Source organism: Mustela putorius, unplaced genomic scaffold (assembly GCF_011764305.1).
Source record: "Mustela putorius furo isolate JIRA1106 unplaced genomic scaffold, ASM1176430v1.1 tig00537335_pilon_pilon_pilon, whole genome shotgun sequence".
Classification (NCBI taxonomy): Eukaryota; Metazoa; Chordata; class Mammalia; order Carnivora; family Mustelidae; genus Mustela; species Mustela putorius.
The window spans coordinates 6,729,263-6,752,674 of NW_025422457.1; the positions used below are offsets into that span (position 1 = coordinate 6,729,263).

Below are 23,412 nucleotides of genomic sequence, written 5' to 3' on the forward strand. Positions count from 1 at the left end.
TTTGGGCTTGTTATAAACTTTGCTTTTTTAAAAGAAGGCAAAAATGCTTTAGGTTATTCATCTTTTCTATTTTGTTTTTGTGGGGGAAGGAAAGAGGAAGAAGCAGTGACGGCTTAAGGACAAGATGTGCTGCCACACAGGGACAGCTCCAGGAGTATCCATGTGATTTACACCAGTTAATGTATAGATCATTTTAGGCACGTTTTGTGACTTCAGGCTGATAAGTAAACATTTACATTTAAGATATCCGCTTCTTCCTGAATACTGCTTTCCCTCGCTTCCTCTTTCATTCCACCTTAAAAACAGCTGCAAAGTCTAAAGGAAACCAGCCCACATTTTAGCCCCGCCTAGCAAGGATTAGACTTGAACTTCTCTGTAGTCCCAGCTGAAAAAAGGATCCGGACTGAAAGCTAGAGGCAAAAAGGAGCCAGAAGATTCTCATCTAACTCTGGGAACAGTAAGCAATATATTTACTCTTGCCCCACTGCTTTTCCCTTCCCCCACCCCCCATCCTCCTGAGCTGTTTTAAGTTTGTATCTTGCTTGGCAGGGAGAAGGGACGGAGGCACACCTGGGATTCTCTGCTTGACCAAGTCTGCTTCTCCTCTGCCTTTTGGGAACGAGACACAGGTCAGGGAATCTAATGTCTTTCTAACAAATGTCAGCTGCTTTCCGGGGTCTGACGGTGCAGGGGAGTGGGACGATCAGGGGTGTCTTTAACTTAGAGCCCCGAAAGAAAGCTAGCATTGCCCTGAGCTGGTTCCCCTGAGAGCTCCACGTGATGCCACCCCGTAGTGACCCATCCCAGACTTGAACGGCATGCTGTGGGACAGCCCTTGTGCCTTGTTAGCGGTGGAGTTTGTGGGTTCCGTGACGGTTTAATTAAAAAAAAATAGTGATTAACGATTACTTATGCAAAACATTCCTGGGTGTTTCATATGCTGCGGTGCTGGGCGAAAAGAAAGACAATGTTGAAAAGAGACTTGTACACTGCCTGGTGTGCCGATTCGCCTTGCCCTCAGTTATTGGACTGCTGGGAGGACAGAGCTGCTGACTAGATGCTGAGAAAGATGTGAGCCAATAATAAAGTTAAGTTTTGAGTGTGAATGCTATTTTGGTCATTTTGTTTTAGAAAAAGAAGTTTAAAAGGGCATTTGGATTTGGAATAAGAGTGGCTTAACCTTGCCTTCGGCTCAGGTCCTGATCCCAGCGTCCTGGGATCGAGTCCCACATCGGGCTCCTTGCTCCGCAGGGAGCCTGCTTCTCCCTCTGACTCTGCCTTCCACTCTGTCTGCCTGTGCTCCATCTCGCTCGCTTTCTCTCTGACAAATAAATAAAATCTTAAAAAAAAAAAAAAAAGATTAAGAGTGGCTTAACTTATCTGAAGTTCCTACAACTTATAGTCAAGGTAGTGTTAAAAAGAATGATTTTTCATCTCAAAAGCTAGAACAAGACATGCTCTTCACAATGGTTGATGATGTAAGCATTTATTCAGCTAAGGCAGTTGAAGATATACTAGAAGCATCTTATTTGGATGGGTATCAATTCTCATTTACGATATTTGCATATATAACCTTTGAGTTCAAGGAGAGTTTGTATTGTGTTTCGTTTCTATTTGTTGCAGAAATTTGGAATTGTAGCCCAAGAGATATTTTCAAGGAATAGTAGTGAAACAAACCCTGTTAAGGATTTTTAAAATTTTACTCCAGAGGTCCCTAAACCTTGACATTGGCAGTTTGATGTTGGCATAAGAAAAAAGTATTTGCTTCTGTTATTGAGCTGAGGAAGAGTTAAATTTTAAATTAAGCAACAATTGTGAAATGCACAGAGAAGTGTGTATTCTGCATTTGTCCAAAGCAGCTTTACAAACTTCCTGAAAGGACAGCACTTTTTATGTGACAAGAAACAAAGAAATCTTTTTAAATAATTTTCCTTTTCTAATTAACATAAATGCAAAATACTCCTGTAGTGACTTACAGTGTCAAAAGATGCACACTTTGCAAGTATTTTGCTTTTGCATTTAATTAGGCAAAGGAAAATTATTAAATAGATTTCCTAGGACTTGATAATTTGGCCTGTGTTTTTAACCCATCATTATCTTTCCTGGTGTTACTACTTAGAAAGCAAAATCATGAAACTAAATGATGTGCATATTAAAACATGTTCCAGGAATAAAAAAGAGGAAGACCGAGTTAGCTGTGGTTCTTTTTCCTCTCATAAGCCTTTTTTTTAACCTTCAGTTTGTTTCCCTCCTCTTGCTTGCAGACTTCATAGCTTTAGATATTCTCACTTTTTTTTTTAAGCGCACAGACCCTTTTACAAATCTTATGAAAGCTATAGACCCCTTCCCTGAATAATACACGTATGCTGTCCAATACACGTACCGATCCACAGATTTGGATAGACCAGTAGGAAGATCACATGCCCTCTGAAACAATTCATGTCACATGAACATGTAGTATTTTTTAGAACTTTGGAGTTTTCTGCTAATATCAAATAATTAGCAAATCATGTTGCTTTTAAGAACTGTTGCACGGTGAGTATTGCAGTGCCCATAGTGTCATTTATTTATTAGTGTTCTGGAGCTCTAACCAATTTGGTGTAACAGAAAAAACTATCTGCCTGAGAGCCAAGTGACCTAGATTCTTGACTCAAGGCCTCTAATAACTAACTGCACAATATTAAGCTGCCTTTTCTGTAACATCTGATATTCTTTTTTGCTGAATGCAGTAAGTAAAACAAATAGGAGAATAAGATACAAGTTGTATTTTATTGGATTATGGGATGTCTGTATTTACTGCCTTCATTCCATAATTCCTAATAATATTTCCCATTAGGATTGTTTTATAATATTCTTGCTTATTACAAAGATAATTCCTGGGGTGCCTGGGTGACTCAGTCAGTTAGGTGTCTGTCTTCGGCTCAGGTCATGATCCCGGGTCCTGGGATGGAGCCCCACATTGGACTCCCTGCTTAGCGGGGAACCTGCTTCTCCTTCTGCCTCTGCTGCTCTGTCTGCTGGTGTGCGTTCTCTCTCTCTCTCTCTGTCAAATAAATAAAATCTTTAAAAAAAAAAGAGATAATTCCTGTTCTCTGTTTAGATTTCCTTAGATATAGAAAATCGCAAAGGAAGAAAGGAAAAAATGACCTATAATCCCCTCAAGGGATAATTCTTGTTATGTCATTCATTGTGTCAATCATCCGTATCAACAAATATTTATTGAGTAACTATTACACATCAGTACAGAGACAAAGAGACACAAATTCATGTGTATACATCTGTTTATACTTACAGGCGTTTTTCTATATACATGCACCCACATGTGGATTTTACAAAACTGTGGTATTTGTCAAAAGGTAAACTGAGGCCTATCAAAAATTTTTAAGAGTTTATTTGAATAAAACTCGATTGGAATGGGATAGTGGCTTCCCTGGCAGGATCTCCAAGGGGAGATTTTTAAAAGAAAGTGGAGTCAACCTAACAAAACGATTGATTGTCTATAGTTTAAAGGCTAGTTGGCTGTTTGTGATTGGCTGTCCTTACATTTCAATTTTGGAGGGTCAGTTTTTAGACTGGTTTAGATTTTGGTTTGCCTGTGTAGACCACCGAGACATTTGAGAACCTTGTCAAATGGCCTCCTTGTTTCACTAGTTTCACATACCACTCTTTGCCATTTTGTAACACGCTTACTCTCAGTCATGAAATTTTCTGTTAAAGCGTGATTTTTTATACTCGTGTATAATTTTATATTCATTCATCTCTGAAACAAATATTATTGAGTCGCTACTACATGTCAGGTGCTGTACAAGTAATGGCAGTCCATCCATGAACAAGAGTGGTTCTCACCATGATGTAATTTTTAGCCTGTGGAAATGTTACATTGGCTGATTATAAATTGTTGGATGTTTAGGTGGATTAGTTTTCTATTGTAAGTAATGTTTCGGCTAAGACCCTTTATATAAATGTATGTACTCATCTTTGTTCTTCCTTTGGATAGATTCTTAAAAGTGTATGCCCATGTTTTAAAAAAAGCTCCACTACTTACATGATGTGAGATCATAAGCCAGTTGTTTTTCAAAACATTCTTTTCTCAACTGTAAAATAAGAGTAATAATAATAGTAGAGTATTTGGAGGATTCTCAGAAATATTTAACAACATGTCATGGAAATATTTTTGCCATTTTGCCCTTGAGAGAAATTGTATCAGTTTATAAGCCATACGGAAGAGGAGAATTTCCCTGCTCTAACACTGTGTAATCACACCAACAGAACAAACAACAACAGATTCAAAAACGTAGTCAGTTGTTGTATAAGACAGTATCTTGTTTAAATTTATACTTTGTTCAGAAATAAGGTTGGGCAATTTTATAATCGCCACTGGTGTGTCTATGTTTATGAATTGTCTTTTTCGATTTTTAAATATTTTTCAGTTTTAATTTCTAATATGGTATATATCAATAGAAATAATTCACCTAATCCAAGTCCCTTTAAGGTCCTCAATAATTTTGAAGTGTTTGCAGTCTCAATAGCAAAGACTAAATGTTAAACTGGAGGTAGAAATTCCACTACTGCTTTTCTCAATTTTGGAAGATTGTTCTTATTTTGCCTGAAACCTGTTCCTTGAAGCTGGGTGAGATGCATAGATAAATTAAAGCAAGTCATTTTTGCTCTCATAGACTGTCATAGTCTTCAAAATCAGAGAAATTGAAGAGGGTTCAGAGATGAGGCCAAAACCCTAGTAGAAGTTCCCATAGCTCCGGAGACATCCAGACTCTTGACATGTAGAGAAGACGAAGATAGGACTAAGGGTTACATGATTCCTTATAAAGCTTTCGTAAGAAAGATACTGCCTAGTCTTGTCAAGAACCGACTCAGAGAAAATGGATTTCATTATCAGCATTTCTTCATCTCCTACTCCTGGACGATTAGGGCAGTGACAGTTGAGGGAACCCAAAGGTTGGTTGGTTCTGGAATCCTTTCCAAAGAAGACAGAAAATAGAGCAAATCCTGTTCTGATCGTTTGATATCTTCACCTGCCTGAGAAAAAAAAGAGGTGCGCCAACCTGAGGCTATGCTTGCTCCCTGAGTCGGTGTTTTGATCTTCTCTATCTCTTAGTTCAGCCTTACAGTGTTCTTTGAAAATACAGTTTATTTCCCCTTTGTACAAATATAAAATAAGCTGAAATAATTCAGGGCTCACCCTAAGCAGATTTGGAAGGCTGCACTACCAGTCTAATTAGTTATTTAATGAATTTAAATGACCTGAGAGAAACTCAGCAAGCTGGTATGTTATCCTTATCCACATTTGACAGCCCCTGGGATAGAGAGGAGAGGCTGCTCCCAGTTTTCTCGTTTACTGTCTTCTCAGCGTCAGGTGGAGTGAAGACCTGATCCCACCCTTAATCTTCTTCCCCATTTTCTTGACTTCTGGAGTGTGCAGGGAAATTCAGGCATTTTAGGTAACAGGAGATTCCAAATTAGAAAGCAAATATCCATCATCTGGGTAATTTCATGATCTTACAATACATAAAATTCATGTATATACAGTACTTAGCTTATCTTGCTTAGTTTTGATTTTACTATTTACCTTACAATTTGTTTTTTGATTACTCAGTCAGAAAACATATCAGCAGGTCCACAAAAACTACCTTTCTTTCTTTCTTTTCTTCTTTCCGTCTATCCTCTCTTTCTTTCTTCTTTTTTTAGGATTTTATTTATTTATTTATTTGAGAGGGAGAGCAGGAGCAAGGGAAGGGACAGAGGGAGAAGCAGGCTCCCCACTGAGGATGGAGCCCGATTCAGGGCTCCATCTCAGCACTCTGGGATCGTGACCCGAGTCGAAGACAGATGCCTAACCAACTGAGCCACCCAGGTGCTGCCCCCAAAATACCTTTCATTTTCATAGTGTTTTGTGGGTTATAAAGAGGTTGCTTAAGAACTTCATTCCCACAATAACCATGTTATGTTAGCAGAGCAGGTATTTACATTCTACAGATGTGAAAAGAGAGCTATCAAAAAGGGAAATGGTTTAATGCCCAAGTCTTACCATTTCCGTTTTCATGCATTTTGTATGCCTCAAGTGATTAATTGATTGAGTTATATTTTCAATTTTGGTGCATGCTATTAAGGCTGTCCGCGTATTCTAATTTTTATTAACATCAGAAAAATCATAGGGGAAGAACCAGAAAATATACAACGCAATTCCATATTAACTCAATTGTTCTGCACTTATAACTGGGCTACTGATTAACATAACAGAGGAAGTTGCACAACCATTTAAAAAACAATTGGAAAAGTAGTGTGTCTTAGAATTGCTTGTCTTGGAACTATGTGGCATTTTATATGGATATATGTCACTTCAAGAAAATAAAGAATATGAAGTTTTAGCCAAAAATATAAAATAGACAACATTATGAGTTATGTAAATACTAATTTTAGTGAAGGTTTTTTCCTTTGATTTTACTTTGATTTGATTTGGTAGTAGAACGTTCTCTTAGAATATTCTAAGTATGACCCACAGAGCCTATTGCTCTTTCCCATTCTTATTAATCCTGGAAGTTGGCCTAAAGTGTTTGTCTCAAAGTGGTTACTCTCACTGCAGGTTTAAATAAATCCTTATTATTTTACCTTTCCAAACATTCCAAGAGCTTATGGTAAACCAGGTACTTTTCAGGGTTGAAAGCCAACTTTACTTACAAAATGGCTTCTTGTGCATATGCTTAACTTGATAGTAACTAACACAGAGTGGGGCAGGTTTGACTGTGGGATGCAGCTGGGCTGCTGGAAACTCGGGTCAGCAAGGAGCTGCATTTCAGTCAGTGAACTGACATGCTTGCCGTTGGCTCCACACTTGAATGGCCACAGCTTTAACAAGGTGAGCTGGTTGAGTGTAGCATCTGGGATGTGAGACCCCTTATGGAAGGAGGTATTCTTGCTGACTTCTGGGTGGGTCGTTGTAGAAGAGGTTATGTCTGCTTGGGATAGGCTGGAGGCAGACAGACTCATAGTATCTTTAGTTTCCTTTGGTTTCACATTTTTAATTTATTGAAACAAGAGAGTAACCCATTTTTGTAGACTTTTTACATGTATTTGGTTCAAGTATTGGGAAAAGTAACTTAAAGCAATTCTTAAAGAATTTATAGAAAAGCAATTTGGGGAAAAGTGCCAAAAGGTACATATAGTTATGAGGACCTGCTGTGTAGACACCTACATCTCTAATGAACATTTCTTAATATCTCTCAGTCCCTTGGTATATATACCACAAACCTCAAACAGGTATTGAATTCCTTTCCATTCAACTGTCATGAAGAAAAGACAGATGAATTTAAAATTGATTGAGGTCACTTAGATCTTAAAGAGATAACACTAGAGTATTTCTGTAGTTCATGACACAGTCTTATAAATCCCTACTTTTAATATATAATGGGAATTCATGCTCAGGTAATGGCTTCAAAGTATTGTTAGATCCTTGACCCTTAGAAGAAGATGCTAATAACATTTTAGGAAGATTCCACATAGCAAAAATTCTAATTTAAAGAGATTTCTGGGTTAGTTAAAATTTAATTGCACTCTCTTCCTTCCAAGTACTAACCAGGCCCCGACCCTGCTTAGCTTCTGAGAGACGAGATCGGGCGTGTTCACGGTGGTATGGCCGTAGACTAATTGCACTCTCTTAAGATGATTACTTAAAATCTACTATTTGGTAGTTTTTTTTTTTTAAGATTTTTATTTATTTATTTAGAGAGTGGGTGTGTGTGAGAGCAGGGGGAGGGACAGAGAGCGAGCCCAAGCCCATTCTGTGCAGAGCCAGGTGCAGAGCTCACTCCCCTCACCCTGAGATCATGATCTAAAACAAAATCAAGAGACAAAGTCGGAAGCTTAATTGGCTGAGCCACCCAGTGCCCCTACTTGGTACTTCTTTTTTTTTTTTTTTTTTGAGGTGGTGACCACTAAGAATTTATATTTAAAATACATAAAAGTTCACAGTAGTTATATGGGATTTTTTTCCTTCTTATCCTCATCATGAACTATGCTTCTGCTGTCAGTGGAAAAAAAAGAATCCATTTTGTGAGATTCAGTCAGTGTTTGCAAAAATTCTTACTGTTTACTATGTTTTAGATTGACAGATTGGTTTGTTTGAGTAATACCTTGTACACTATCGTTAGAGTGAAAAGACCACTCATAAATTACAGTTTTCCATGAGGAAAAAATAATTTCCAGTTCTTTATTAATATAGGATATAGCGTGCCTAGCAAAATAGTGGAAAAAATGTATCCTTTTAATACACAGAAAAAGAACAGGTGTTATAGGAAGCAGTTTAGAAAATCTGTGCTCTTTCACTTACGAATTTTACCTGTTGGGTTAAAAAAAAAATCCAGATACTAATATCAACCAGGAATTGTTGATCACTGGGCTAGGTGCATGTTTATTCCATCACCAGTTCAGGAAGTTTTCATTGATACTGATGACTGGCTAGGCACTATGCAACCTTTGGGGCATACTTGGGTGAATAAAGCAGTGATGGTTCATTGCCCAGTGGAGGAGAGAAGCAATAATGAAGCAAACAGTAAACAGATAATAAAGGAAGCAAACTGGTTTCAACAATTGGGATTAACCAGGGCATCTGGGTGGCTCAGTGGGTTGAGCCTCTGCCTTCAGCTCAGGTTATGATCTCAGGGTCCTGGAATCGAGCCCTGCATTGGGCTCTCTGCTCAACGGGAGGGCCTGCTTTCTCCTCTCTCTCGGCCTGCCTCTCTGCCCACTTGTGATCTCTCTCTCTCAAATAAATAAATAAAATCCTTTAAAAACAAACAAACAATTGGGAATAACCTGGGGAGTGGAAGGATGGAAAGGGTTGGCTAAGATGAGCCAGGAGCGGCGCTCGGAGGGATGAGAGCCGTGTGTGGGAGGTGAGTGGTGTGAGCGGGCTGTGGCTCAAACTGGGGGCTCCATGCAGAGCATTTGTATCTGAGCCTATGAGAAAGCAACCAAGGGAGCTGGGTGGTTTAAAACCAGGGATTAGGGTGATGCTATGGGTGGAGAGAGGGAAAGTGGTTCCAGGCAAATAGTGACTTCATTTGAAAACTCGGAGGTCATCAGTGATCTTGATTCAGAGCTGTTTTAGTGGAGGGCAGGGGACAGGGTGTGAAAGACGTGGACGGGAGGTGGCAGGTGGATGGGAGGCGAGGATCTGGAGACAGGAGCACTGTGTGAGCAACAGACCCTCTAGAGAGATCTGTCGACTGGGCAGAAACATGAGAAAGGGAGGGAGAGGAATATGGAGCAGGGGGACTCTGACAGGCTTGCCAGGCAGTCCTCTAGGAGAAAGTTTGGTGCAGAAAAGAAAGGCATGACTATCCTGTACTTGCAGCAGAGAGAAGGATTTTGTGTCCAGAGAGCCACAGGTGGGGTCAGGTCTGTAACAGGTGGAGAAATTCTGCCTCCAGTGTGACAGGAAGGGAACCCAAAAGTACAGGGAGTTTGCTGATTGGGTGGTGGGAAGATAAGAAACTTCCCTCTGGGGCTGCCTTTGTAGTGAAGGGAGATGAGGTCGCCTGCCCCGAGAGGAGGAGGGCGATGGTGAGAGATGAGCTTGAGAAGGAAGCCATTTTCTAGAACAGGAATGCAAGTTCACAGAGAAACTGAGAAAGATGCTGTGTCCCATCCAGGGCCTCTCTGAGTGTTGAGAACGTGAACCAAAAATAAAACCCGTCTGTCAGGTTATGTGGTGGTTCTCCAGCTAAACACTAGGAGCAAACTCAGAGAAGCTACAATGGCTGAGTTGTTCCAGGGTGGGGGTTCTGAAAGCAGGCAAGCAAACAAGCAAGCAAATCTGGAAATGCTCAAGAGGAACAACCAATACCCAGTACCCAGAAACACAAAACAGAAGCAAAGCACCTAAAACAAAAATGCAGAGAAATTCAGGAGCTTATAGAATGCAGATCCTTTTATGTAAGGTAATTATTAACAAACAGGGAGTGGTTACAAGTTGGCCTGAGTGCCAGAGGGCAGCAGGGAAGCGATTGAGTCTTTCTTTTATGCCTGTTGAATTTTTACTGTACCAGTTGCTGGAACCTGCCCCAGGAGACTTCACCATCACGCTGGGTTTGTTTTTCTTCTTGTCCTGGTTGTTAGAATTGTTGTTGCCATTTTAAATTTGGATTGACAGTTAGTGTATCTGCATTTGTGGGGTGCCTAGCTAAGTCCTGTGTCTGCGGTAGGTCACCCCCCCCTCCTGCTTTCCTCGGCATTTGCTTACTTCTCCAGGCTCCTGGAAGCCATCAGTCCTCCCTCAAGATAGTGCTTGATAGAATTTAAACCATTACAGCTCTGTAGTATAAAGATGGTGAAAACATATAATAGTAATTGACCATCAGAAAGGTTTTTCTTTCACAGCCTTGGTATCAGGATGTTTTTTCTTCAACCTGACATAAACCTTTCATTTTGCAACTAAAAGTCATTTCTTTTTCTTTCTCAATCCTTAGAGATTTGGAGAACAGCTGGTTCCTATAATCAAATTTTTTTTTTTCAGGAGTGAAAATAATACTGAAATATTGACTCGTGCATTTCTTCAAAGTTTAAAAGTAAATCTTGTGTTTTTTATTCATTATTTTTCATAAATCCTCTTTTTAAAAAACAAATTTATTTATTTGAGAGGGAGAGAGCATGGGAGAGAGCACAAGTAAGGGAGAAGAGAGCAGAGGGAGTGGGAGAAGCAGACTCCCTGCTGAGCAGGGAGCCCCAGCGTGAGACTCCTGGGATCAGGACCTGAGCCGAAGGCAGATGCTTAAATGACTGAGCCATTGAGGCCCCTTGTAAATCCTCTTACCATTAGGGCCACAGGCGCTCCTGAATGAAAGCTATGAAGTCTGTGGGGGTTAAGCGGAGCAGTAAGGTAAGGAGGGGAAGCTCCTAGTGGCGGAAATGTTTGCTCCTGACTCCAGCCTTTCCCAGATGCACTGCCGTTTGCTCAGAATTCTTCTCTGTCCTCCTGTCCTCCTACCCCAGTGAGACATGCCGGGAATTGGAAAGTTATTCTGTACTTTATTCCTGGTTCTACCCATATCTGTGAGGCTGTGGCTTAAATATAGTTATCTTACTTCTTCCTGTCGTCCAAAATGAAGGGACACCTGCAAACTGAAGGGGACAGTCTAGCACTGTTTTTGTTAACGTCGTGTTTTTACAAACCCACTGGGACATCTTATGCCACCAGCAGAAGAGCAACAGGGGTATTCGTGTAGATTTTATTCATGTCCACGGTACTGTTCTCCCGCGTGTTGTCAAAGGTTGAGAAAATGTAAATTTCACATTTTGAAGCCAATGACAGTGTTTCTAATTTAGTCCAACCTGTGTTTATTACATGTAACGTCTAAAAATTCATGTTGGAATTAACACATTCATTATGGTGCTAGCAGAGGTAGACAGTAGAAAAAAGAACTTAGATTTGAATCATTTTACCCTTTATGGTGCTGTTAATTCTTCTGTCCTCAAAAATTTTACATTGAACTTTAAAAACCAAATAGGTGCACTCCACAGAGGTAGAAAGAGAAAAGTGTGCCTCCTGGCTCTAAAGTATGTATAAATACCGTCCGTATAAGGCTCTACTGGACTGCACGGACTCCGTGTATTTCAATATGATTGGTTTCCTTCATAATCCAGTGTTTTTATTTCACGAATTTCATAATGTCATACGTATTAAGGGGTCCCTTGGCTTTCCCAGGGCATAGAAAAGATTAAGAACTTCTGAGAATATTCTTTCCAAATGCACATCTACTCAGCTCTTAATCCTACAAAAGACAGGATTTCCTGTTCATTTCCAATGTGAACTACCATTCACAGTTTCTGGAAGCACCTTTCTAAAGTTTCTTAAAACCTGAGAAAAGAACCGTGAATTTGAACTCCTGTTGCAAGTAACACAATTCAGGGCATGCGGAATCCTCATCTCCAGGTTAGTGGTTTTAACTTCTCGGTAATGCCTGGGATGGGTGGGTGTATAGCGCCTCTGTCCTCCACAGTCTTGCTACTCTCCACAGTATTTATTTGTCATCTCTCTCCACTCTAAAATCCTAGTCAACATCCCTATTTTTACTGCAGGGGCAACCTCACGAGCTTCCTGAAATGGTTATCGTGTTAGCTGAAAAGTAAAACAAACCCAAAATGTTGATAATTTCATTCAGTAATAAAATAGTTCTCATGAAGTATTTAAGTCAGGATGACGACATTCCTGGGGGTTTCCCCGGGATGGCTTCCTTTAGACGAAAAGATATGGCTTTCCCTCCTGTGGCAATCTTGAGTATGTCATGGAAAAAAAAAAAGGCAGCAATTAAGGAGGGAGTGGACCCCTCAACAAAACAAAACACAGATATTCCATAGGGGAGCATTTTTGTAAGCTGTCTGGTCTGGAGAAAGAAAGCTGTAGAAGTAAATATGCTTCTCAAAACATTATCTTTTTTTTTTTTTCCCCTAGCATTTTGTGTCACACTGTTAGATATATTTAAAAAGTGATAAGAGTGCCTGGGTGGCTCAGTCTGTTAAGCATCTGCCTTTGGTTCAGGTCATGATCCCAGGAGTAGTCTGCATGGGGCTCCCTGCTCAGTGGGGAGGCTGCTTCGGTCTTGGGGGGGGGGGAGGCTGCTTCGGTCTTTCCCTCTACCCCTCCCCCCTGCTCATGCTCTCTCTGATTCTCCTCTCTTAAAGAAGTGAATAAAATCTTAAAGAAAAATAAAATAAAATAAAAAGCAGTAACACCAAGTGCAAAATTCTTACCCATTTCTCCTAAAGAAAAGATAGAACATTATTCTACATTTTCAGAAAATGAGCATAATGTACTTATGTACTTAACACTTGTCGGTGTGGTATTACTTCATAAATGCCTGTGCGGGAAGAGGAATTTTTAAAACAGTGCATCTGGTATTTGCAGGTAATCATCTTATAACTATAATTCAAACCTATAAAAGTGTAGAAGATGAAAATGACTCTTTTAAAGTTTTATTTGACCAAATATAAATTCAGTTTTTCATTTCTCTCTAATGTATATCTTGAGTCTACTCTGCATCACCAACTAGTAACTTCAAATTCTGGTCGAGCTAAAATTTATATATATATGTGTCCTTTTCATTTTGACTGTATTTCCTTTTTAGCCTGAGTGTGAGGGGCAGGGAAGAGGAAGAAGTGTGGTAAGGTTAGAGAAGGAGGACCTGGTTGACAGTGAAGGGCTGTGTTTAGCCCTTTCTCCTACTGGGTGAACTTGACTCGTATAGGAGAGGAAAAATTTCTTTCTCCCCTTCAAAGTTCTTCCAGCTGGTCTAAGAATTAAATTGACATGAGGCAGATTCACAGGAGAAAAAAATACCAAAGTTTAACTACGTGTGCATAGAAGCAATACCAAAAGAAATGGCCAAGACAGGGAGTTTTTATACTTTTTAGACAGACAGTAAGTCTGTGAGGAGCTGACAGGACAAGGAAGCTTCTGTTCAGGTACATCAGTTAATAAAGAATCCTAAACTAATTTGGTATTAAATTCATAGAAGTAACAAACATTGTTCATACAGCCTTTTCAGCTTTGAATTCCCCATCTTTGGTGATAAGGATGTCTCCTATCTTCTGGTATAGGGAGCATACCTTTCACTTGGGAGATTTATTTCCCGCTTTCTGGAGACAAAGGTGGGGATGGGAGGGTGGGATGTGGGGGCTCAGAGTGTTCTTTGTGCATTGGCTCTTCCTTACATAACTTTTATTTAAAATAATCAACAAGCCAATTTTGCCAACATGCCAACATTTTTAGGCAGTCCGCTCTTGGCCGCTATACTAGGTTTGTGTACATCTTTGGTCTCAGCTTATATATTTGTACAAGGAAGTTCTGCCTGTGGGTGGTTGTGACTATTCCTTCCAATTTTGTGAACTTAAAATATAGTGAGAACGGTGGCTTGGTTTTGGCCACCAAGAGGTAAAATGATGGAAAATAAGAGCAAACCAGATAGTCAAGGAAAGAAAAAATCAAAAACTGGCTCAGGCATGAGGAGACATTCTTGCTTTGTTTGTAATGCAGCGTGTGAAACTGGGCCAGCCAGTTTTCTAGCCCTTAAAATAGGTTCACCTGGATTAGTACCTCCCAATTGTGAAGAGGTATTGTGTTTCGTTTAGAGTGTGTGTGTCTGCATGTGCATGCGCGCTTTTTTAAAATAACCAGATGAGGGAAGTTGGCCCATCTAAAAGATGCTGTGGTCTTTCCTCTTTGTCACGGCCACAATTCTGTTTAGGTGTATTTCCTGTCCCCTCCGAACTCTCTGGCTGGTTGTGTCCTTTCCTCTCCAAGCACCACATTTTTGTATTAGCAGTTGCAGGCTGCTTTATTTAACCGCTGTGTTTATGTTATTGGTGTGTTTTATTTATTTATTTTTAAGATTTTATTATTTGTGAGAAAGAGCACAAGCCGGGGGAGCAGCAGGCAGAGGGAGAAGCAGGCTCCCTGCTGAATAAGAAGCCCCATGCAGGACTTGATCTCAGGACCTGGGGATCATGACCTGAGCCAAAGGCAGATGCTTAACCAACTGAGCCACCCACACACCCAATATTATTGGTGTTTTAAATGGAATTGTGCTCCCCTTCCATTGATATATTGAAGCTCTACCCTCCATATCTCAGAATACGTCTGCATTCAGAAATAGAGCCATTAAAGAGGCAGGAAAGCTAAAATGATGCCCTTAGGATGGCTCTTAATACAGTCTGACTGGGTTCTTTTTTTAAGATTTTATTTATTTATTTGTCAGAGAGAGAGAGAGAGAGGGAGGGAGCACAGGCACACAGAGTGGCAGGCAGAGGCAGAGGGAGAAGCAGTCTCCCTGCCGAGCAAGGAGCCCAGTGTGGGACTTAATCCCAGGACGCTGGGATCATGACCTGAGCCGAAGGCAGCCACCCAGTGGTCCCCAGACTGGGTTCTCTTTAAGAAGAAATTTGGACGCACATGGAGACACCAGCAACCTGTGGGCCCAGAGGAAAGACTGTGTGAGGTCACAGGGTGAAGGTGGCCATCTGTAAGCCAATGAGAGAGGCCTCAGAAAAAAGCAGACCCGTGAACACATCCATCTTAGACTTCCAGCTTCTAGAACTGTGAGAAAATAAGTTCCTGTTTGTCTAGGCCCCCTACTCTATGTTATCTTATTACCGGAGCCCTAGCAAACTAATACAGGGCATCCCTTCCATCGTGTCGTCTCCCTGCTAAGATTCTGTCATAGGCTGTTGTTGTTGTTGTGTAATGTCTCCAAAGCTCTACCTGTCCTTCAGGGTCTTTCATGGAGTGGCAGAATGGCAGAGAAAGAAAGAATTTGATAGGAGGCAGAGTTTCAGGGTTCTAGGACCAGCTCAGCCCCTGTGACTCCAGATGACCTGGGAAAGTTTCTTAGTCTTCCCCGGAGACCCGTGTTCTCTTGTAGAGCCTTGTAAGGGAGACTGTCCGCCTCCATTTAAGTTGTCAATTAGGGAGGGCGCCTGGGTGGCTCAGTGGGTTAAAGCCTCTGCCTTTGGCTCAGGTCCTGATCTCAGGGTCCTGGGATAGAGCCCTGCATCAGGCGCTCTGCTCAGCGGGGAGCTGCTTCCCTCTGTCTTTCTGCCTGCCTCTCTGCCTACTCATGATCTCTGTCTGTCAAATAAATAAATAAAACTTAAAAAAAAAATAAGTTGTCAGTTAGGCAAATCACTTAAGCTTTCTAAAGAGTACTTTTTTTTTTTTAATTGCTTAAGTGGTGATATGATCCCTCTCTTGTTATGAAGATGAAAGGAGGTAGTGTATATAAAGCACTCAGCATGGTACCTGACCCCTAGGAAGTATTTCCTGAGTGTGAACTTTTAAAAATTAAGTAAGCAAATTAGCAGTTGCTAAGACATCTTCTAGTTTTTCATTCTATGATCTATAAATAGGCTTTGCTTCCCCTTATTTCTCAACACAAGGCCCTGTGGTTTCCTCCCCCCATCCCCCCATACACCATACAAATTCCCAAGTTTGTTCATTCATCATTTCAGTTCATAGTAGCTAAGTGATCATCTGGGTTAGACAGGAATACAGGGAGAAGGCGCTGGAACTTACCATATTGCACACAGTGAGGGCCGGCACACGCTGCGTGTGATGGAAATGTAATGTACAACAGTGTGGTGAGAGAGATCAAGAAGAAATACAGGGGTCCTAACCTGGTAGATAAAGAGATGGCTTGCTTCAGAGAGTAAGTTTACGGCAGAACCTGGAAGACAGGCCAAGACTGTCCCATAGAGAAGGTGAGGGCAGGGGGCAGCACCTGGGGAGCCTGAGGTGGACAGAGCATTTCCAACGCGGGTGCGGCTCTCTGTTCGCGTTGTTTTCCTAGAGGAACTGTTTCTGTTTCCCTCTTCTGTACATCGAAGCTTGATCATGAGTTCAAGTATCAGCTTAGCCAATATCTTTCCCCTCAAGCCCTTTTTCCTCTTTGAAACCACCGACTCTTTTCCTTCTCTGAAACTCTAGCTGATATTCTCCCTATATACTCATGTATGTACATAATGAACTTCCAATAATAGAAATTTGAGAGAGAAAGAAGCAGGGTCAGAGACCTAGGAACAAAAACAGCAGAAAAAGCCAATTCAACAGGAATAGCATGGACATTAGCCACAGAAACTGGGTGTCTCTCTGCGGGATATAGAGGCAAGTTCCATACCATTGGGTTCCTGGCTTGGGAAACAGATGTAACTCATTATTCTGCATCTTTGTATCTGGTGGCACGCTTTTAGATTTCCTTGGGAATAGGGAAGTTCTCTTAACAGGTTTTCCATACTGAACTGAGAATATGGCTTGAGAGACTTTTTTTTTTTTTTAAATATTTTATTTATTTATTTGACAGACAGAGATCACAAGTAGGCAGAGAGGCAGGCAGAGAGAGGAGTAAGCAGGCTCCCTGCTTAGCAGAGAGCCCGATGTGGGACTCGATCCCAGAACTCTGAGATCATGACCTGAACCGAAGGCAGAGGCTTTAACCCATTGTGCTACCCAGGCGCCCCGAGAGACATTTCTAATACAAAACAGCTCATTTACCTATCTTAATTCCTGTTGTTTATTTCTCTGTGCCTGTTAATGAAGTAAACTCTTGCTTGGCCCAAGTTTTTAAAAAATTCTAGCCAAATAATGCAAGAATTTAAAACTTTAGTCATGCCATTGTGACTATATCTATACAAGGATGAAGATGGTGGGAACGATAGTGCACTGCTCTTTTTGCCTTTGGAACCTCTTTCTGTCTCCTGTTTTGAGTTTGGAAGCAGAAAAGCAAGTGGCCAGAGTTGTGTTTATTTTTTTGTTTTTTGCTTTTTGTTCTTTTTTAAAAATTTTAACAGATCGGCAACAGGAGTATTTCTTAATCTTTATAAAAACTCATTTTTGAGGAGCACCTGGGTGGCTCAGTTGGGTACGTGGCTGCCTTCAGTTTGGGTCATGATCCCAGAGTCCTGGGATCTGGCCCCCCGTCAGGCTCCCTACTCAGTAGGGAGTCTGTTTCTCCCTCTCCCTCTGCCTGCTTTTCTTCTGCTTGTGCTCTTTCTCCCTGTGAAAAAAAGAAAATCTTTAAAAATTAAAAAAAAAAAAATACTCATTGTTGAGTGAAAAAGTACATAAGACATACTTAACAAATTTCCCTACTTGAATTTCTAAGAAATTTCTAACGAGCCAAATAAATCTCAGGAAATTGAAGCAATTTGGGGGAAAAGCAGCGGTTTCATAAGCAACAACAATAATAACAAAATGATAATTTTGTGCAGTTATGACACTAGGTACTGTGCTGAATGACTGACAAACGGTCTCTCATTTCATCATCTGACTTCCTCTGTGAGGTGTGGGGGACATTTCCCCCATTTTACCCATAAAGAATCTGAGGATCAGGATCCTACAGTTAGAGAAAGGAGGAGACAAGCTTGAACTTAGATTGGTCTCGCTCCGGCAGGGAAGCCTGCTCCCACTTTTGTGCAGGGCCCCTTATTACCTCCTGGGTTCTCTTACACAATGAAATGACAGGGAAGAGGAGAGGATCCTTTGCTTTTCTATCCTTCTTTCCAACAGATGCCACAAACCTGGTACTATTGCCTTCACTACCTGTTGTCCTGTCGCTCTATGCACGAAAGAGTATTGACCAAGCACTCCAGTCTGTCTTTTGGGTTCTTGCTTACTTTACTTTCCCCAGAGAAGCCTGTCTTGCCCTGACAACATGACTAAAAGGGTTTTGGACAGACCTCATACTATTAAACATTCATGGAAAGCCAAAAGTTGCATTGCACAGGCAAGTATGTTAAAAAAACGTATCCAAGTTTCCCTCTCATTAGTGTTCCAGAAAGTTTTTAATGACAGGGCAGCCAAAAAAAAAAAAAAAGAAAAGAAAGAAAGAAAGAAATTAAAGAAAACATGAGTTTTCTGTCTCTCACTTCAGACTTAAAAGACTGTATACTCACCAAGACTGGTCATTCAGCTTAGTTATAAAAAACAAAACACAAAACCCCCGAAACTACTGGTTTATGAGCATTCATGATAATGGTTGTGCAACCTAGTTGCAGTAAGATTTCCAGGATTGAACCAGTTGTGGGGAAAATAACATTTTCCCAGTGTTTAATGTGGCTAGCTGGACAGAATGCCTTAATTTCACAAAAACCTAAAATATCTACTACTACTACTACCAGGGGGAAAAAAGGATGAAAGGATGCCTGTTGGTAACTGGAATTGAAAATGCTGTCACTGTCTTAACAATAATGACCAGTAATTTTACCCTGAAGGAAGTAGACTTTAGTCAGTTTTCCCATAAGACTGTTTAGTGACTTTTTTAGAAGTTAACTTTGGAATGAAAATTGCACATATAAATTAGATCCACCCACATGTATTGGATTTTTAAATGACATTTTAATTTTGAAATCATTTAAGATAAGAAATTGCAGAAATATCACAGAGTTCCCATATACCCTTTAGCTAGATTTCCCCAGTCTAATATTTTCCATAACCAGAGTCCACTATCAAACTCAGGAAACTGACATCTGCATAAGGCTATTAACGAAACTATAAATCTTATTTGAATTCCATTGTTCTTTTGTAAGTATTCAGTTTTATCTAGGATGGCAATCTCCTTTTGATTGGAGTGTTAAATCCATTTGCATTTAATGTTGTTATAGTTATGGTTGTGTTTCCATCTACCATTTTGCTTTCAGTTTTCTTTATGTCTCATTTCTTTGTTGTTCCTATATTTCCTCATGTTAAGGAGATAGTTTCCAGTGAACTGTTTCAGTTCCTTTGTTGATGTATTAACTGTATTTTTGAGTGATTTTTGTAGTGCTTTCTCTCTAGGAATTATTTCTAGATGCTCCTTAATTTATTATAATCTACTTTATGTAATAATAACTTAATTCAGGTAAAATATAGAAACTTTGGTGTGCTATAGTTCCAGTTCTCCTTTGTGCAGTTACTATCATATTATCATACCTATTAAGTCTGTAAGTGTTATAAGCCCAATAGTACAGTATTATGATTGGTTGCTTTATATATTTAGTGTCTTTTAAAGAAGCTTGAGAATAAAAAGAGACAAACTATGTAGAATATTTTATATCAATTATCATCTGGTATTATATCTTTTTACTCCATTATAACGGCATATCCTCCCTCTTCTTTTGGACTATTATTTGCATATATATGACATCTTTTTTTTAATTGTTAAAAAAGATTTTATTTATTTGTCAGAGAGAGACAGAGAGGGCACAAGTGGGTTAGTGGCAGGCAGAGGAAGAGGCAGGCTCCCCGCTGAGCAAGGAGCCTGATGTGGCATTTAATCCCAGAACCCCGGGATCATGACCTGAGCCGACACTCAACGGATGGAGCCACCGAAGCATCTCTGTATATGACATCTTCGAATAAGCCCAACAGTACAATTTTATAATTATCATTTTAATGCAGTTGACTTCAAAATCAGTAGGAGAAGAAAAAAGAAAGCTGTATTTCACCTTCTTGTAAAATTGTTTCTATGATTTGTAGGCTCTCAGTTTCTTTGTTTGATTTTTGACTTACTGTCTGGTGTCACTTATTTTCAACCGAAGTTTTCCTCACTATTCCCATGCTTCTCTCCCAGCAAAAAATTCTTTCAGGCTTTACTAATGTGGGAATGTCTTTATTTCTCTTTATTTTGTTGGATACAATATCTTGCTTAATAGTTTCGTGCTTTCAGCATTTCGAATATGACCTCACACTGCCTTCAAGCCTCCGTTCTGATGAGAGTTCAGATTTTCCTCTTATCGTGGTCACCTTATACACGATGAACCTTTTTTTTTCTTGTGACTTCCAAGATTTTGTCTTGAAATCTCAGTGGATTGACTATGATGTGTATCGGTTTGAATTCCTTTGTGTTTATCTGACTTGAAATAGGTTGTGCTTTTCGACATGGTTTTATTCAGAGTGGGGGAATTTTCAGCTATTATTTCTTCAAATATTTTTTCTTTCCTTTTTTTCCCCCCTCTTCTCCACTGAGATTCCATTGGCATGCAAATTAGTACACTTGATGTTGCCCCCAGGCTTTAAGGCTTTGTTCGTTTTCCTTTTTTTTTTTTTTTATTTTTACTTCTTTATTTGACAGAGAGAGATCCCAAGTAGGCAGAGAGGCAGGCAGAGACAGAGGGGGAAGCAGGCTCCCCGCTGAGCAGAGAGCCCCGATGCAGGGCTCCATCCCAGGACCCTGAGACCATGATTGAGCCGAAGGCAGAGACTTTAACCCACTGTGCCACACAGGTGCCCCTTTGTTCATCTTTCTTCTTTCTTTTTTTTTTATTTTTCTTTCTATTCTTCAGATTAAATCATCTCTCTTTGTGCATCTTTAAGTCCACTGATTTTTCTGAAAGCTTAAGTGTGCTGTTTATCCTCTGTAGTGAATTTTCATTTCAGTTATTTGTTTGTTTTAGAGATTTTTATTTATTTATTTATTTATTAATATATATTTTTTTAATTTGGCAGAGAGGGATCACAAGTAGGCAGACAGCAGGTAGAGAGAGGTGAGGGGGAAGCAAGCTCCATGCTGAGCAGAGAACCCAATGCGGGGCTCAATCCCAGGACCCTGGGATCATGAACCAAGCCAAAGCCAGAGGCTTTAACCCACTGAGCCACCCAGGTGCCCCTATTTATTGATTTGACAGAGAGAGAGACAGTGAGAGAGGGAGACTAGTAGAGGGAAAGCAGGCTTCCTGCCGAGCAGAGAGCCCTATGTGGGGCTTGATTCCAGGATACGGGGATCATGACCTGAGCTGAAGGCAGATGCTTAAAGACTGAGCCTCCCAGGCGCTCTGCAGTTATATTTTAACACCAGAATTTCCACTTGGTTATTTTTTCTAATGTCTGTACCTCTTTATTGCTATGTTATAATGTCTTACTTTCCTTTCATTCCTTCTGGTTTCCTTTAATTCTGTTGAACATATGTGTAACACATGCTGTGACATATGTTAGGTTCATAATCTGGAGTCTCTCAGGGATGGTTATTATTGGTTGCTTTTCTTTCCTGTGTCTGGCTTACATTTTCCTGGTTGGTTGGTTTCTGTTGTGGAAAACTGAAACTTCTTGGTTAGATACTGTAGCACATAAGGAATCTCCCCCTTCCTCTGGGAGGTTTGTTTTGGGAGGTTTGTGTGGCTGGTTTGTTTCAGTGACTTCTTCAGCTCTGTCCATTGAGCCTTCCCCTCCAGTGTTCAGACTCTGAAGTCTGATGTGTCAGCTCAGTTTTCACTTTTCATTTGTATTTTTAAGCCTGGTTTCCTAAGCACTGCCCCTGGGCCAGCGTGGTTTTGCTGTCAGCCAGTGATAGCCGATGGTTTACTTACACATCTTGACCAAGTAAGTCTACCTTTTCCTGTTAAATCATCATGTGGCCTGGAGAATACTTTCAGAATACAGGGAAATTACGAGTCCTCCCTGGTTTTTTCTTTCTGCATTTGCAAGTCGTCACTTTTGGGGAGTAGTTCCCTGAGCCCTCTTAGCTTTCTTCATAGGAGGTGCAGCCTTGCATATACACACAGCCTTCCAGACTAGGAGTAAGCAGGCCTTTTCAAGGTGCTCTTTGTTTTATCTCCTCCTCCAAATCTTGTTCTGAAATTTCTGAATGGTCTGCAGTTCGGTTGCTTGCCCAGCCAGTATGGCCTGATGCTAGCATTAAACTTCCCACGTTGTTTACTGTATCTCTGTGGGTTTTGACAACATCTCTGGTCATGGAACTTCCCATGCTTTGTTCAAAATGCAGTTACCACCTCTCTCCCCCAAAGAGAAAGGCAACAGAGCTATGAATCTCAGGACTGTCCTATCTTCCCAGCTAGAACTTCTATGCTGGGGAACTGTAGGATGGTAGGAGCAACTTCTTGGTAAAATGTCACAGATTCTCATTGCTTTTACTGAGACTTATTTTTTTGTAAATGGAAGTGTGGTTGATATACAATGTTACATTAGTTTCAAGTGTATGATATAGTGATTCAGCAAGTCTGAGTGTTATGCTCTGCTCACCACAAGTGTGGCTACCAGCTGTCACCAATATAATGCTATTACCATACCACTGACTAGAGATTTCATAGGTTTTTAAAAAATAAGTGCTCTTAACTTCTCCAGTTAGTTTCCAGCGTTGTTTATAACTGACCAGTTCTAGCTGCTTTTTAGAAAGAGGATTTCCCAAGTTCCTCATTCTGCCATTTTGGAAGTTGGCACACCTACTATGTATTACACTTTAAGGTGAAACTTTAAAGTGGAAGTTTTGGTCAAGACTCTAAGGTATAAGACCTAGAATATCAAATACTAAAATAGGGTGTGATACAGCCTATCCTTTTACACTTTGAAAAAAAGCATGTGGACATGAACAGTATTTAACTTTAAAATAACATACTAACTTACTTCCTACTTCACAGGTATTAAAGCTTAGAATGGTAGAGGTGTGAGGAGGACTTTGAGAGAGTTCTGTGGTGTGTGTTTGTTTGTTTGTTGTGGAGAGAACTGCTTGGAATAGAATTCTTTAGACTCCTTCCTTTGCTGAGGAGATCTAGGGGGAATATACCTTCTAACCCCCAGTCAAGAGAGGGGCCTTTAAAAAGACTACTCAGAAAGTTTTTCAGAGACTTTAACATGTGTCTGTCTCCTCTGTAGGCTGGTGTCTAGTTAGACTTAAGAAAGATGAAGGGTCACAGGCAATGGGATACGGAGTTTCATCTGGGAAGCAGTTGCATTCAGTCTGTTAAAGAAAGGAAGCAGTTATGATTATTCTCTGTGGACTGAAGAGAACCGTGGGAAAGGATCTTAAATCCTACACAGCGGTTTTGCCTGGTAGAGTGAGTGAACCTCAGAAGAAGACCTGTGGACATAGACCACAGGATGCATGGGGACTTCGAAGAAAGCACAAGCCCCCAGCTACA

General features: G+C 40.4%; 1 protein-coding gene across 3 annotated transcripts in view; it reads left to right on the forward strand.

Annotated features, from left to right (window-relative positions):
- Positions 1 to 337: 337 nt before the first annotated feature.
- The window catches only part of PLA2G4A (phospholipase A2 group IVA), a 176,728-nt gene continuing 153,653 nt past the window's right edge, over positions 338 to 23,412 (forward strand). Inside the window, exons 1-2 of one of the 3 annotated variants that reach the window (XM_004781557.3) lie at positions 338 to 457; positions 550 to 629. The gene's annotated coding sequence lies outside the window, so the exon portion shown is untranslated. Of the gene's footprint in view, positions 458 to 549; positions 630 to 10,002; positions 10,105 to 23,412 lie in introns of those variants that run through there. The other 2 variants (XM_013050511.2, XM_004781558.3) reach the window with 2 other exon arrangements.